Source organism: Papaver somniferum, chromosome 8, assembly GCF_003573695.1.
Source record: "Papaver somniferum cultivar HN1 chromosome 8, ASM357369v1, whole genome shotgun sequence".
In the NCBI taxonomy this organism is placed as follows: Eukaryota; Viridiplantae; Streptophyta; class Magnoliopsida; order Ranunculales; family Papaveraceae; genus Papaver; species Papaver somniferum.
The window spans coordinates 4,212,669-4,229,955 of record NC_039365.1 but is presented as its reverse complement, the minus strand read 5'-3'; the positions used below and the strand labels follow the sequence as shown (position 1 = coordinate 4,229,955).

Here is a 17,287-nt window from a genome sequence, read left to right as displayed (position 1 = left end):
CTTCTTGCATCACATCCATTTGACCAACTCAGATATATATGTCCCAGATGTAACACTGATCCAGAATTAGCAAGTCACCTTCTAATTCACTGTCCGACGGAAACTACCTCTTGGAACATCTTACTCACTCAACTTTACATTTCATCAAACTCCAATCCCCCACCCACTTTCACTATTACGCATCAGACGATCATTTCTCAAATCTTACAACTACCTGCATCAACTTCCGTAATCTCCTCTTTCTGTTTTCTATTCTGGACCTTATGGCTAGCTAGGAATAACTTAATATACCGACAAAAGCAAACAACTTCGGAAGAAATCCTAGCATGGGCACAAAAACTACAACAAGAATTCTATGGAGTACTACACTCTGCACCACTAATCATACCAGGAGATGCACCATTATATAACCATCCAATGAGAGACAAAAGAATTTCAACAATATCGATAGGATGGTCTATCCCACACATCAATTGGATCATGATTAATACAGATGGAGTAGCAAGAGGTTACCCGGGATTTTCGGGGGCAGGATTCATATGCAGAGATTCTGACGCACGAAGTTTAATGGCTCTAGCTCAACCACTAGGAATCACGACTGCCTTAACTGCAGAAACTTGGGCGCTGCTATTAGCTTCAAGAACAACAATTGAAAGACAATGACCAAGAGTTCTCTTTGAAACCGATTCAGAGAACCTCATGTGATTCATCACTTCCTCTACCCCGCCACCTTGGCACATATCAGGTATGATAGAGAAATAAAATTCAAATTTTGACAAATCCCGCAGGCGGCTTTTCAGCACAACTACAGGGAAGGAAATCAAGTGGCAGACGGTCTATCCAATCATGCAGCAGATGGAAGTCAAACGGGGAATTTATCAACTAAAATATGGGACCAGGCAATCCCATCTTTTATTAGTCAAATTCTATTTCATGATTCCGTGGGCACCACATACCCACGGAAAATTGTATCCGAACTCCTCTTAATTAATAACATGCTTCAAAAAAAAAACTTACAAGTTTCCAACTTCGTAATTAGCATCTATTTGGTTATTCGGAAAATGGGTCATTTGTCCAACTATTTTTAAAACATGGTTCAAATTGACGAGTAAAAATTATTATGGGTGAAATTGACACAAAAAAAATAGCAAGGATGAAACTGGATTCATCCTGACTTAAACTTAAAAAATAACAAGGATGAAACTGGATACATCCTGATGTAAATTAAAAATAAGAAAAAGTATTTAAAAATGGGTAGGATGAAAATGTTTACATCCTGACTATTTTTATATTTTTGTCAATTTAAACAATATCAAAATCTAAATGTCCTTTTCACCCAGGAATTGATGATTTTGTCTTTTTAATCAATTTTGTGTTGGCTATTCCTCTCTCTTTTTTTTATTCGCTTGCAAAACTCCGTAAAGGGAGAAATTTATTGAGAAGAAAAAGAAAATGAAAAACAGCAAGTGGAGGGGGCATTAACCTAACCTCCAGGGAACAAGTCAAAATTAAAAACAATAATAAGACAAACCTAAGCCATCTGACCCTATATGATTATTCCATTTCCAACTTATAAATCGAATGCCGTTTCTTTTTGTTTCATTTTCATACGATTTAATTTCCTCGACCATCTCATTTCAAGATCCATTTACTCCTAATTCTCCCAACAGCTTATAACAACTTTAAGCATATACTGTATAACATAAAAAGATAAATAAATAGAGCTCCCGTAGCCCCAGAGATCGAATGGATCCATAATGATTCAATTTTGATACTTTTGTTAATTTATTCACCCCTCACGAGATATTGTCGTATTTAGTTCACAAAATTGGCGTGCAAACCAAACAATAATGCTAACATGCTAAACTAAAAAGCATGGGCACATCACGCTCGTAATGCCCATTTTTAACAAAACATAGTATTAATGCCCAAACAACAAAACATAGTTTACTCGGAAGCCTACTGGCTCCCGAGTAAACTTTTGGGATTTGGGCTATGAGGAAATGTAGGACTACATCAATCTAATGGGGGTACATGCCCGTAAGACCCTATATAGATTGTTAGTATGACCAATTTAGCGATAATATACGCTGTCTCACCAAAGTGCAAGGCCTTTGGTTTAGCTCGCGCATTACGATTCATTTGTCTACTAATCACGCATAATTGGAGTAAGATGCTAAAATGTACAATGCTCACGAATTCGGCAAGAGTTTGACTCCACATTATAAAAACCATTGCTTTTAATTATTTTGCAAGTAAATACTTACAATAATGTCGTAGACAACGACAGAGATGCGCCCATGCTTTTTAGCTTGAATATGACCAATATCTTTTGGCTTCTCACGCCAATATTATTATGCAACTAAATAACACTATAAGATGCTTAAAGTTACTATGGGAACTCTATGTATCTTTTTATGTTATATGCTTAAAGTTACTACTAAATGAAATTTACTTCTTACCGTAATTTAATCTCTCCTGCGTAGCCATTTTAATATGCAAAATTCTACACGAAATGTTGGAGAAAAAAAATCTTCTAAACAGCTTAAGTACGTAATATGATTTTTGGTGGATCCGTAGGTGGTACACATTCCCAAAAAAAAGATTCACCACTCCTCTTTCTTAGCCAAGGCTGTATTAGCACAACCAAATTTCATATGGGTTACCGAATCCATATAAAACAAAATAATTCACGCAATTGAATCCACCCAATTATAACCCACCCCGCGTGAAATTTGGCAACAATGCGTTCTAATCTTTGACATGATTCGTGAGTAAAGTTATCGTATTATTGTTAAACATTTAACTCCATGATGGTGTATGCAATAAGTTTGAAATGACCGTATCATGGTCCCCAAAAATGATTACTTCTGATATCCTTCCAAAAATGAAATTATGGTCCCGCCAAAATAAAGTCGTGCCCAGAAAACGGTTCTTGGTTTAGCTCACATATTACGATGCATTTGTCTACTAGTTACGCAAAATCGGGTAAGAAGCTAAAATGTACAATGCTCACGATTTAATAAGAGTTTGTGAGACTATGAAAGAAAAAAACTAGCAGAGAAAGAAAAAGAAAACTAAGAAAAAAAAAACTACTTCCTTCATAACTTAGATTATTGATCTGTCTGGTTTGGTTTTGTTTTTCCAAATCTATCGAACGGATCGATTTTGTTTCCTTGTATATATTTATTTTCCAATAAAAACAATTGTTTATATTCTATGGTTTTCTGATCGATCTAATAATTTCACAATACTATCAGGACTTGTTTTATTATTCATGTACTAGGTTTTTTTGGTGACTTGGATTTGCATTGTTATCAAGCATGTTCTGGATGACAACGATCTACTTCCTCAGATATGGGATCGTTTGTGAAGAAATTAATTTGGGCATATTACTTCCCTTTTATGGAAACATCTGATATTTTTGATGATCAAGAAACAAAATGGTTTGAAACCATTATAAGGATATCCAATCCTTCAATGGGCTGCAGAAGTTTTAAACGATTTTCGTATCTCTTTTCTTTAAGTTTTGATTGTAAATCTTGTACTATCCGTGTTGTCCTATTTCTTGATATAATTGATCAGTGTAATCCTTCAAGCCTCTATTTGAATGAGGTAGTCTAATAAATAAAATTTAGGATTTTTCTTGAAACCCCTATTTCCATCGAAAAAAAAAGATTTTGACTCCACATTATAAAAACTTTTTCTTTTAATTATTTGAAAGTAATTACTTACAATAATGTTGCAGACGACAGAGATCCGCCCATGCTTTTTAGCTTGGATATGACCACTATTTTTAAGCTTCTCACGTCAATGTTGTGCAACTAAATAACACTATAAGAGGCTTAAAGTTACTATGAGAACTCTATATGGCCTTTTATGTTATATGCTTAAAGTTACTATAAGATGCTTGCAGAAGTAGGAGTAAACGGATTTGGAAAATGAGATGGTAGAGGAAATTGAATTGTGTGAAAATGAAACAATTCATCGATGGAGTAATCAATGACAGATATAAGGAGGTGGAAATCTGTCATAAGGTTAACTATTTTTCAGCTTTAATTAAATACAATTATGAATTATTTGTTATTCTTGGTTGTTGAATCTAGCATCAAAGAAAAAAATATCAGGAATTCGACAAGGAAATGAAATGCAAGATAAAGATAAATTATATGTAATCAGAAAACCTTAAAATAACGTTAAAAACTCTATTGTTGAGCTTCCAAGATATGCAAGGTTGCAACATGTTGAAATGTTCTGAACCCGGATTCTTCGACTACGTGATGATTTATAATTAACTATTAGAACTCTAAGCGTACGTCTTTTATATTTATAGTCATTTATCAGAATCAGACTATCTTTATAATTTGCTAATTTAGTCGAGCACAAAATTTCTGGAAATTTAGATGAGAGTGGTGTGCTCATCTAATAGATATAAATAAAAAGATATAAATAGATATAGATAAAAAGAAAACTTGTTATTTGTGTATGGTTACTCGTTCCCGGGTACCCGTTAGCGATGTTGTATTTGTGGAGTTATCTTTTACAAAATTCATGATAAACATCCAGCGCCATGGCTGTACCAAAAAACGTTGGAATGACCACATACGCCATGACACGGGAAGAAATTTTCGAATACTTGCACCAAAGTGGAAAAGGAGAACAGGTTGCATGTTTTGTACAACATATAATGAAACAAGGACAACAAACAAGGACAAATAATGGCAGCAAAATGACTTGAAGCACTTTGGTCGAGGACCAATGATGTCGACTTGAACTTTACTTGCATTCCTAATAATTAAGAGCAGAAAAATGATAGACGGAAGAGGGGAAACAACTTGATAAATGCCTATGAATATGTGTGATGTCCATATCAATGGAGGACCATCTGGTATAAAGTGAAGTTGTCTAACCGCTATACGGTTACACCGTACGTGATTCATATGGGGTTACCGAATCAATATAAAATAAAACAAAACAATTCACATATCCACCTGATTGATAACCCACCCCGTGTGAAATTGGGCAACACTCCGTTCTAATCTTGATATATGATTCGTGAGTAAATTTATCGTATTACCGTTAAACATCTAACACCATGACGGTGTATGCAATAAGTTTGGAATGACCGCATACACCGTGGCATGGGAAGAAGTTCACATACTTGCACCAAAATTTGAAAAGGAAAATAAGTGCATGTTTCCTGAAGCATGTAAAGTAGTATTATGGTTGAGGAACAGTGTTTGTAACAGTTTGGCGAAAAGGTTTCCGGCGAGCTAAAATTGGTAAGACGATTGCTACACGGGCCCGTATTTAATCTATGTGGGCCGCATCTGGCCCATTGGTAAGAGGGCATCCTGCATTCCTCAGCTGCCATCTTCCCAGTTGAGCACAGTCCCTGGATAGCTTTAACTTGTCGCCTATCCAGCAAAGAACATGTTGTCAACGGAGATCCTAAATCGTTCATACAGATCATGGTCCTAAATCGTTCATACAGATCATGGTCATCAGGCCATGGGGTTTCCCGACTGTACCATAGCTGTAAGAAATACAAGATGCTGAATCTGCAATTATGCACAAGGAGAAAATCACAAACTGAAGATTAGTTGGTGATACTACATATTGTTAAAAACATTTGATAATTGTGATGGGTAAATCTAGAATTATCTAGATAGCTAACTATAACTCCCATGGGCTTATCTCAATGCATAGGCCCAGTCTAGAGATATCTAGACTCTTCTAAGATAAAAAGAGTGCAAGCCCATTCTAGAGTCTTCTAAGACATTTTCCATCATGTGTATCTAGAGAATTCTTTCTCTAGAATGATCTAGGTCAATTAGCTCTAGAGATTTCCAAGTCTAGAGTATTCTTAGTAGTTGGTCATGAAGTAGTATAAATAGAAGCAAATGTTGGCCTTTGTGGTCATCAAAAAAACTCAAGTGAGTGAGTAAGTAGTAAGAGTGAGAGCTAGAGTTTAGAGTAAGAGCCAAAGTGCCTCTTTGTAAAAAACTAGTGTAAGCCAAAGTTGCTACACAAGCCTCTTTTAATATTTTCATTTTCATATTAATATAAGCCTCATCTTTCAATTAACCAACCTCTCTTCCTAAATTCATTTCCATAAACCCATCACATTTCCGCATTGCGCCAACAAATTTGGTATCAGAGCAAACCTAACCCAGTAATCCTAAAACTCTACCCATGGCAATTAACCAAAGTATTCAAGGTTTCAATTATGCCCAAAGTCTAATTCCAATTTTTGATGGTGAGAGTTATGATTATTGGAGTTTACAAATGAAAACATTATTCATTTCACAAGACTTATGGGATTTTGTAGAAGATGGTTATAAGGTACCCGAGTCGGCAGAAGCTCTATCGTCATGGACGGATGCAGAGAAAAAGGAGTACAAGGAAAACAAGAAGAAGGATGCTAAAGCACTACTATTTCTACAACAAGGGGTAAGCAAAACTATTTTTCCTCGAATTTCGGTGGCGAAAACTTCGAAGGAGGCCTGGAATATTCTCAAAGTAGCATTCCAAGGATCAGAAAAGGTAATCTCCATTAAATTACAAAACTTATGGCGAGATTTTGATAATCTACTTATGAAAGAAAATGAAACTATCCAGAATTTCTTTTCAAGAGTTACTGGTATAGTAAATCAAATTAGTAGTTATGGAGATACCATAGAAAATAAAAGAGTTGTAGAAAAGATTTTAAGGAGCTTACCGTTCAAATTCGATCACATCGTCGCTGCCATTGAAGAGTCCAAAAATTTATCGACTCTCTCGGTACACGAATTAATGGGTTCACTCGAGGCGCACGAGAAAAGGATAAATAGGTTCGCGGAGCAACCATTGGAGCAGGCATTTAAATCAAAAATAAATTTCAGTGAGAAGAAAAATACAGAAGCCAGAAAAGAAAGCTCCAGAGGGGGATCGTCATCCAACTCGCAGTACGAGAAAGGGTCGACGTCAACTCAAGGACCCAGAAATTTCTACCGCGGACGAGGAAGAGGAAAAGGAGGTTATAGAAACAACAACCAAAGGTACGGAAAAAATTACTCCTCAAATCTCCGATGCAGTGTTTGCAAAAAGTTTGGCCATGCAACTGAAAATTGCAAGTACAAGTGCACCAAGTGTGATAAATTAAATCACATGGAGAAAGATTGTTGGCTTAATGAAGCAAACTATTCCGAGAAAAACAATTCTCAGAATCAAGTATTCTATTCCTGCCTCACCTCGCAACAAGAATCGCAAGGTATATGGTACGTCGACAGCGGATGCAGCAGCCATATGACAGGAAACAAAGAATATTTCGTAAAATTGGAGGAACAAGAGATTCCGCCAGTCAAACTTGGAGACGGAAAGTTCCAGAATGTTGAAGGAAGAGGAGTCATATCCGTACGTACAAGGTCAGGTAAAACTCGATACATATCTGATGTTCTTTATGTTCCTGGCCTAGCTCAAAATTTATTAAGTGTTGGACAACTTATAAGAAAGGGGTACTCACTACATTTCGAAGACGGAGAATGCACAATTTATGATAAAATTAACAAGCAATTGGTGGCAAAAGTAAAAATGTCAGGAAATTTTGTCTTTCCCTTATCTATGCCATCAATTGAAAATTGTGCAATGAGTACCAACCATATTGACGAAGGAAAGCTATGGCATTTGAGATACGGGCATCTCAACTACAGATCCTTAAAGGTTCTGAAATCAAAAGGCATGGTAATTGGTCTTCCCAATATCGACGGTGGAGATAAAGTATGTGAAGGTTGTATTCTTGGGAAGTTTCACAGACTTCCATTTACCAAGACATCGTGGAGAGCAAGAAGGCCCCTCGAATTTGTGCACGCTGATATATGCGGTCCGACAAGAACAACTTCACTCAACAACAGAAGATATTTTCTCTTATTCGTGGACGATTATACCAGGATGATGTGGGTGTACATTCTTGAGCAAAAGTCCGAGGCATTCACTAAATTCCTAGAATTCAAGGCGCTGGCAGAGAAGCAAAGTGGCCATCAATTGAAAGTTTTCCGTACAGACCGTGGTGGAGAATTTACTTCAAAAGAGTTTATCAACTACTGCAAAGAAAATGGAATTAAAAAGGAGCTCACCGTCCGATACACTCCACAACAAAACGGCGTCGCGGAAAGGAAAAATCGTACGATCGTGGAAATGGCTCGCAGTATGCTAAAAGCAAGGAAGCTACCCAACACCTACTGGGCGGAAGCAGTCAACACAGCAGTGTACATCCTTAATCGCTCGCCAACAAAAGCGGTTCACAATAAAACTCCATACGAGGGATGGCATAAGAAAAAGCCTGAGGTAACTTCTTTCAGAATTTTTGGTTGTGTAGCATACTCACATATTCCATCCCAACATAGAGAAAAGTTCGATGAAAAAGGAGAAAAGCTTATATTCATCGGATATAGCGAGGAGTCTAAAGCCTATAGACTTCTAAATCCAGATACAAAGGAACTGGTAATATCAAGAGATGTTATCTTTGATGAATTCAAAGCTTGGGATTGGAATGGTGAACCAGATAACCACGAGTCTCCACTACTCATCGAAGAAGAGCCAGATCTGTCACACCAAGAAGAAAACACTCCACCAGCAAGCCCGAGATCTCCTAGTCCAACACAACAAAGTCCAAGCTCATCTGACTCAAGTGCCCCACCTAGAAAGGTGCGTTCCCTAAGAGATATTTATAATGTATCTAATTGTGCTTTTATAGCACTAGAACCTCAAAAATATGAGGAAGCGGCAAAAGAAGAAAAATGGAGAAACGCCATGGACGAAGAAATGCGAGTAATTGAGAAAAATAAGACATGGGAGCTCGTCAATCAGCCAGTTGATAAAGAAATAATTGGTCTGAAATGGGTCTACAAGACAAAATAATGAAGATGGGTCAATTCAAAAGCACAAAGCAAGGCTAGTTGCAAAAGGATATTCCCAGCAACCAGGAATTGACTACAACGAGACATTCGCCCCAGTCGCTCGCATGGAAACAATTCGGATGGTGTTAGCTTTGGCAGCTCAACTCAAAATGAAAGTCTACCAATTAGACGTAAAGTCGGCGTTCCTAAACGGAGAACTGAAGAAGAGGTGTACGTTGAACAACCTCAAGGATATATCCGAAAAGGAAAAAAAAAATGGTATATCGTCTCCGCAAAGCACTATACGGTCTTAAGCAAGCACCGCGTGCATGGAACAGCAAAATCGACAAGTATTTCCGAGATAATGGATTTGAGAAAAGTCCAAGTGAGCCATCATCTACATCAAGAAAACAAGGTACGGATTCCTAATGTCTGTCTCTATGTTGATGATTTAATTTATGCCAGTACAAAACAAGAGATGACAGAAAAATTTAAGAAGGAGATGATGAAAGAATATGAGATGACAGACTTAGGACTTATGCGATATTTTCTTGGGATTCAAGTAAAACAATCTCCAGAAGAAATATTCATTTCTCAAGAAAAATATGCGGAAGACTTACTGAAAAGGTTCAACATGATGGATTGCAAACCAATTGCAACTCCAATGGGTACCAATGAGAAATTGGTAAAAATGATGGAGCGACAAAAGTTGATCCAACCTTATTCAGAAGTCTAGTCGGCTCACTGATCTACTTAACAAATACAAGCCAGACATCGTCAATGCAACAGTATTGTTTCTCGGTTTATGAGCGAGCCAAGCAAGTTACACTATGCGCCGCAAAAGAATTCTTCGTATATCAAGGGAACGAAGGATTTTGGCATCAAGTATACAAGAGAAAAAGATAATGATTTAATTGGCTTCACAGATAGCGATTGGGCAGGTTCTATTGAAGACCGAAAGAGCACATCAGGCTATGTTTTCTGTATGGGAACAAAAGTTATCTCTTGGAGTTCCAAAAAACAAAGTACGGTGGCACTATCGTCAGCCGAAGCAGAGTACATAGCATCAACAAGTGCAGCATGTGAAGCGGTATGGTTAAGAAGAATAATGACCGACCTACAACAAAAGCAAAAAGAACCAACAACTATCTACTGTGACAATATGTCTACAATTGCAATGACAAAAAATCCAATGTTCCACGGACGGACGAAGCATATAGAGCTACGACATCACTTCATCAGAGAGTTAGAACAAGGAAATCGAGCTCCAATTCTGTCCGACGCAAGAACAAAATGCGGACATTTTCACAAAAGCAGTCACGGTGGATAAATTCAATCATTTTAGAGATAAGCTCAACATCACAATTAAGAGGGGGTGTTAAAAACATTTGATAATTGTGATGGGTAAATCTAGAATTATCTAGATAGCTAACTATAACTCCCATGGGCTTATCTCAATGCATAGGCCCAGTCTAGAGATATCTAGACTCTTCTAAGATAAAAAGAGTGCAAGCCCATTCTAGAGTCTTCTAAGACATTTTCCATCATGTGTATCTAGAGAATTCTTTCTCTAGAATGATCTAGGTCAATTAGCTCTAGAGATTTCCAAGTCTAGAGTATTCTTAGTAGTTGGTCATGAAGTAGTATAAATAGAAGCAAATGTTGGCCTTTGTGGTCATCAAAAAAACTCAAGTGAGTGAGTAAGTAGTAAGAGTGAGAGCTAGAGTTTAGAGTAAGAGCCAAAGTGCCTCTTTGTAAAAAACTAGTGTAAGCCAAAGTTGCTACACAAGCCTCTTTTAATATTTTCATTTTCATATTAATATAAGCCTCATCTTTCAATTAACCAACCTCTCTTCCTAAATTCATTTCCATAAACCCATCACATTTCCGCATTGCGCCAACACATATATGCAAAATGCAACTAGACATATAACATATACACATTAGTTACCGGTTGTGAAATTCACGAGTCGGTTGTGCACCCAGAACGTAAGCAAATTATGGGAACTGATCAACTTGGTTATACCTGTGCCATAGGAGAATATCGAACCCTTTTGCAAGAGTGTTAGATAACTGGGAAATAACCCCGGAACCATAAGTCCATGACCTCCAGAAAGTAGTTCTTCCTGTAATTTTCCATCAGCTAACAGTCAATATCATGAAGTCATGACAGAAAGTTATATGGACCATAAAATGAAAATTTGTGAGATATGGTGATTCAAAAATACACGCCTGATCCCGGCACTTAAGCGAGATGGTGTCTGCATCCGCAGCAAACCAGCCTTCCATTCTGCACAAGTACCACTGGGGTAGAATAATCCCCAAAAGATGCTACTTTGACTTATAGTGCAGCATTACACAGCTCTGTATGTGTAGGCCTTGAGCAATCAAGGGAGTGTAGTAGAGCTGTTTGCTTCTCCGAGACAAAAAGCCCACTTCCAGGCACCACATATGCGAAGGCTCAAACCAAACAGACAAGCTAGACAATGTATAAAGAAGATGGACGATGTAAGTAAAAGATAAGCCTCAGAAGGGAAGAATGTGTCACCAAGGCGTTAAGCCAATATGAAAACATCACTCTGAACTACTATTTGTTGAAAAGAACATCTTAATAAGAAATGTACGTCTCAATGGAATATGAGACCACTTAAAATGGAGATTTTTCAACCATCAACATCTCAAGTTTTTTTCTACAGCGTTTACAAATGGATTTTACAAACATAACATTTTTCTCCATTTTTTCTTCGACGGCTATAAATTTATTATCTTTCGTTTTTGATACCAGTGCAGAAATTCAATGATTCTATAACTCTATAACTAAAGAAGCTTTTACTTTGTGGGGGAGTTTTGGAGAGTGCCTTCGTGTGGCCTATGTTTGGGATATCGGACAAGGGAGGAAAAACAAAAACCAATTGGTAAGATTGGTGTTACCTGATTACCGGATAATAAGGCACCCTGAACCATGTTGAGGTAGCATTGGAGTCTCAATATACGAGTGCACACCAGACAGATGCTACCGGTATCTCATCTTCATCTCATATGCGAGTGCACCACGGATCGTATACGTACGATAGCGTGGATGAGGATGGCCCAGACCTAGGGGTAATTGTTTCCAAGAGTAATCAAGCTTTCCAATCCTTACCAACTGGCAATAGTAATAGTATGTCTGCAAATCTTTCCATATAAACCAGGGTTATCGGGCGGGCTAAACTTGGTAAGACTTGCAACACGGGCCATAATTAAATCTGTATGGCCCAATAACTTGTAATCAACTCTTAGCATCAAACCAGAATGCAGCAATGCAGATATCACTCAGATTCTCATCATCATCATAATCATCGTATGGTGATTTGGTAAAAAAGACCCCCACCAAAAAGTCCAGGCCTTTATAAAGACGAGCAAGCCACCACCACCATCACCAACTCACTTCCATGGTTGACTTGGTCTAGACCAACACAGCAAAACCACAAAAATCCATACCAAAATTTCAATATCAATCATTTTGTAGTATTACAAAACAAAACAAAACAAAAACTTGTATTAAAAATCAAAATGAAATCAATATCATCAACTTGTTCAAAAGCTGAAAATAATAGCATACAGAAGAATAGAATAGAGAAAAATCTAGCACCTGCTAAAACTAGAGAAAAATCAGAAGAACAGAGATATAAATACCCTCAAATTCCCTTCCCAGATCATACACAGCAGAAAGAAAACGAAAAAACAACCAACTAATCTCCTTAGATTTGAAATCATAATCAAACAGATAGCAAATAAATAGAAATTTCTTGATTTAAATAGGGAGAAGGAAGAAACGAATCAAACTGCTGCTTATGAGGGTCATGCCGCGCTTCCTATCTTTTGGGTTCGCTCCCTCATCAGGATTAATCACTGGACCACAAATCAAAATCCAAATAAACAGATTGAAAATCGAAGGAGAAACCTTAACTAATACAGTCAAGAAATAATCTGACTTAAAAATATAGTGCTGTTACTAAACTCCAGTCTCATTAACGAAAGAAGAAGCTCATGCCAAACAAGCACACACTCTACTCTATGAGTTGTTTCAGTCTCCATGTCCACCAGTTATCTGAACACATCATTTAGCAGGACAAGGAGAATAGTTGAAGGTGGAAACTCAAAGCGTAATACAGGAGTAAACTTAAACAATTACCAAGATGTAACAAGAACTCCAGAGGAAAAATAAAAGTATTACAGGCCAAATCATTATGAAAAATGCCATAATGCCTAAGTTTAGATCCATTATGGTCATATGAATACAGTTTCCCCAAGGGGTTCTCACCGTAAACAGGGTTTCAGTTCCACTACATCTCAACTAACTGGATAACATCATCATAGGCTTCTCTACTGATTAAACTCATTAATCTTCAGAAGCAGGTATCTCGTAATCATAGCCAATTTTATAATCAAAGACCAAAACATCAGACATGTACTCATGATGTAACACAAATTTAGATTCAATAGTTAAAAATGCAGCCAGAGTTATCGAAATAAGTAACACCCCACGTGTAACCGCACCGATTTTCATATTTGCCTCTATGACTGAGCAAGCTCAACAACTGTGTGGCGGTATCTTTGTGTTTCCTGAGCAAGCTCAATAACTGTGTGGTGCCATTTAAACAGTGGAAGAAAAACATAGATCCATTCTTTGGCATCAATATTCAATCAAGAATAGCCAAGAAGCAATTTGTGTTAAAGAATGGATTCATGTTTCTTCTTCCACTGTCTCGTCAACAATCCAGCCAAAAAAAGCAGTATATCATGATACAGCTTCAATGACTACCATCAACCTCGTCCAGACTAAATGGATGTTGGATGTATAAGAGGTATAGGAAATATATAACCTCAAGCCTAACAGACAAGCTAGACAATGCATAAAAAAGATGGGGAATAAAATTTAAGTTATAAGCCTCAGAATTGCAGAATGTGTCACCAAGGCGTTATGCCATTCAGTCCCGAAAGATGGTGTTCTTTATATCTGATATCCTCATAGGCATCTAAACTACCATTAAATAACAAATAACATAAGAAAATGTAAGTCTCATGGCCAGTCCCAAGAGGTAATGGCCACAAAGCAGCACCCCGGCAATGGAATATGAGACCACTTAAAATAAAGATTTTTCAACCGTCAACATCTCAAGTTTTTTTTACGACGCTTACAAATGGATTTTACGAACATAACTGGTTCACTTCAATACTTCAATCTATGAAAGAGAGAATTTTTGCCAAAATCTCCCCCGTCGAAAACAAAAGTTGAAACTTTAAACGTTATATAGGAGTTAACTAAACAATTACCAAGAAGTAGCAAAAAATCATTAAAAATAAATACAGGCGGAAACAAATCACAGCAAATGAAAATTAGAGAAAAAATCAGAAGATAAATACCCTCAGATTCCCTTTCCAAATCATACACACAGCAGAAAGAATCGAAACAACCACCACCGCTGATACTAATCTTAGGAGATTGGACTTGCAATGATCTGGAATCGAAAGAATTCTTGGGAAATTCTTAATCAAACAGATCAAGATCCGTCCGAATTTCAAAAGAAGTTTCTTGGTTTAATAGGAAGAAACAAAATCAAGCTGCTGCATTTAAGAATGTCATATGGCACTTCCTATCTTTTGGGTTCGCTTCCTCATCAGGATTATCAAAATACAGACAAACCTATTGAAAGTCGAGGAGAAACCTTTTGACTAAGAAAATGGGGTGCTGTTATTAAACTCCAGTCTTGTTAATTACGAAAGAAAAAGCTTCTGCAAGACAACACACACTCAAAACGTGAAGAACAGGTGAAAGTTGAAACTCAAAACGTGCTACAAGAGCAAAAAAAAAAACATAACAAAAAAAAAAGTACTACAGGCCAGGCCAAATCAGTGTGAAAAATGCCATAGTGCTTCAGTTAGATCCATTATTGTCATGCGAATACAGTTTCTCCAAGGGGTTCTCCCTGTAAACAGGGTCTCAGTTCCACTACACCTCAACTAATTGGATGACATCATCATAGGCATCACTAGCCATGTTCAGCATCACATATCTACCTACTGGAGTACTCTGGAACCAGAGGATACTCTCATTTTTAGGTTCAATGTTCTGCACCAAAATCAAATCAAATGGCTCATTTAAACTGCCTGCCTGAAGAGGCATATCCATTGTCCATAACAAATTTCAATTCGTCAGGCAGTTGAATCCCAAATGTACTACTGTATTATTCATCATTCCATAATGCTTGTGCGTAAAGAACAATTATAAGAAAACTAAAGAGGTACAAAAAATTAAGTTATGATTTGATAGGGAAGCTCATATTCTATGGGTAGATAGAGTCTATCATGCAATTTAGCGTTCTGTACGAGGAATTTTTATAATCATCGCAACCCCAATCTCATAAAATCTTAACTAATTTCGGAAAACGAAGAAAAAAGAAAAACGGAACTTCAGTTATAAAGAGCATGTGTGGTGGAGATGAATGCGAGAGCAATAGACAAAAATAATAACTATGATGAAGATGTTTTCAAGCCACCTGGAAAAATTGGTCCTGTAACTAGGGGGATTCTGATGCTCGCCATCAAATATAACAACCATCCTACCCAACTTTAATGGTTTTACTATTATGGACGGAGAGGGAAAACAAAATTCTAAGGAACTTAGGAAGATCACATAAGACATGAGAATGATCAGTTGAAACCGCCTAAAAACCATCTTACAAAGGGAAAGTCCTAGCAAATTCCCAGTGCTGCAGCATATTCATAAGAATAATCATATCGAACCGTCACTTGAAAGCACAACAAGATTCAACGGAACACAATAAGTACAGAACACAAACACAACAAGATGCAGATGGAGCATACCTAGGAGTTATAGCTTATCCAAGAGTTAAAAGGTGATGATAGAACACTCCAATCCAGGAGCAAAGACTCTTATCCAAGAGTTAAAAGAGAATAACAATGGTGTTTAACCAAACAAACTCTAACATTTTGATTAATCTAATAATAGCGAGCCGCAGATACCTTACAAAGATGAGGAAACAGGCTATTTATGAAAAGACGAGGGTACCCAAATACACCTCAATCTAAAACTTTTCCACCATTGTCTATGTACTGAGTCGAGACAATACAACAAATCGGTACTCACACTTGGTGTTATCGTCTATGGATACGAGTTCGAGACAATACAACAATTGCCACGGTATCCTTTCAAGTGAATAGACCATCGTACACATTATATATTGTGCATTGCATTTCATCAGAAAAATGTATTACTTGTTATCTCATGTAAGGATGTAGGGTTTTTTTTTTCAAGTGGGCGCAAATAAGGTAGGGAAAAATTTCTTACATAATGCTCAAATCAAACCTTTTTGAGCTAGATGATGCATTACAACCAACTACTATACATGCATATTATGGAGGAAAAATTTGCTTGCGAGCTGCTCAGACAACCTCAAACCAACTATATTTGATCTAGATGGTGCATTACAATTAGTGATCATACCTAAATAGTAAATATTATGTGTATATTAGGGATTGGAAATCCACCTCAAACCCTATTGGATACGAGTGCAGTGACCCTCGTGCTTATACAGAGGATCTAGTCTAGATGGTTGGTCTATGTGGGACTATTATTTCCAACACGCCCTCTCCATATGTTAGATTGTTTGGGGTCCTCTACACGTGGATCACTATATGGTTGGATGCCTTCTTCTGGGTGGGTGTTAAGTCACATAAAAGGTCTAGGCCTAGCTATGATACCATATTATCGTTTGGATATCTAGCTCAAATCTAATTGGTAATTAGTGGAGTGACCGCCATGCTTGTTTTTGAGGATCTAGTTTAGTCAACATGAGACTATTACTTTTAATAATATGAACGGGATTAATAGGTTAAAGAATTTGAACACGCTATTCTTTTATCAAGTGCTTTTCCAAGTATCATCACAATCAATGATAAACTGAGTTTCATGAATTTGAGTCAGGGTGATCCAGTTGTTATCAAGAAGTCTAATTTTATCATACCAGAATACCTTTGAATTCAAATATTTTAACAAGATAAACTACAAATTCTAATTCTAATTCATATTTTAAAAGAAACCTATTATAGAGACTGCAAGCTTTGCTTTTGAAGGTTCCTATAGATCCAAGTGTTGCAAACGTGGATAAAGGGATATTTCACCCATAAAAAATACAAATATTCTTTATTTATATTTATTACTACTTTATTATCCTTAAATAATTAATCTTTCACAAAAACCAAACCTAAACCTAAACAATATTGCCTCTTCTTCTCATTTTTTTTCTCCATCGTCTCTTCTTCTTCTTCCTTTTCTTTTTCTTTTTTTTTTGTTGTTCTTCAACGACGATTAATCATCAATTCTCCGCAAGCAATTACTTCGATTATGT

At 36.9% G+C, this 17,287-nt stretch overlaps 4 non-coding genes and 1 pseudogene across 4 annotated transcripts; all 5 read right to left on the bottom strand.

The window, feature by feature from the left end:
* Nucleotides 1-12,854: 12,854 nt before the first annotated feature.
* On the bottom strand, nt 12,855-12,967 carry LOC113307341 (annotated as a pseudogene).
* Nucleotides 12,968-13,803: 836 nt separating this feature from the next.
* Nucleotides 13,804-13,894, bottom strand: LOC113307053. Its single transcript, XR_003339019.1, has one exon. It is a non-coding gene; the product is annotated as a small nucleolar RNA SNORD96 family (small nucleolar RNA).
* Nucleotides 13,895-14,476: 582 nt separating this feature from the next.
* Nucleotides 14,477-14,542, bottom strand: LOC113307364. The gene has a single exon (XR_003339144.1). It is a non-coding gene; the product is annotated as a small nucleolar RNA U49 (small nucleolar RNA).
* Nucleotides 14,543-14,790: 248 nt separating this feature from the next.
* Nucleotides 14,791-14,904, bottom strand: LOC113307289. Its single transcript, XR_003339082.1, has one exon. It is a non-coding gene; the product is annotated as a small nucleolar RNA Z278 (small nucleolar RNA).
* A 285-nt stretch (nt 14,905-15,189) lies between these two features.
* Nucleotides 15,190-15,273, bottom strand: LOC113307352. Its single transcript, XR_003339133.1, has one exon. It is a non-coding gene; the product is annotated as a small nucleolar RNA snoR8a (small nucleolar RNA).
* Nucleotides 15,274-17,287: the final 2,014 nt, after the last annotated feature.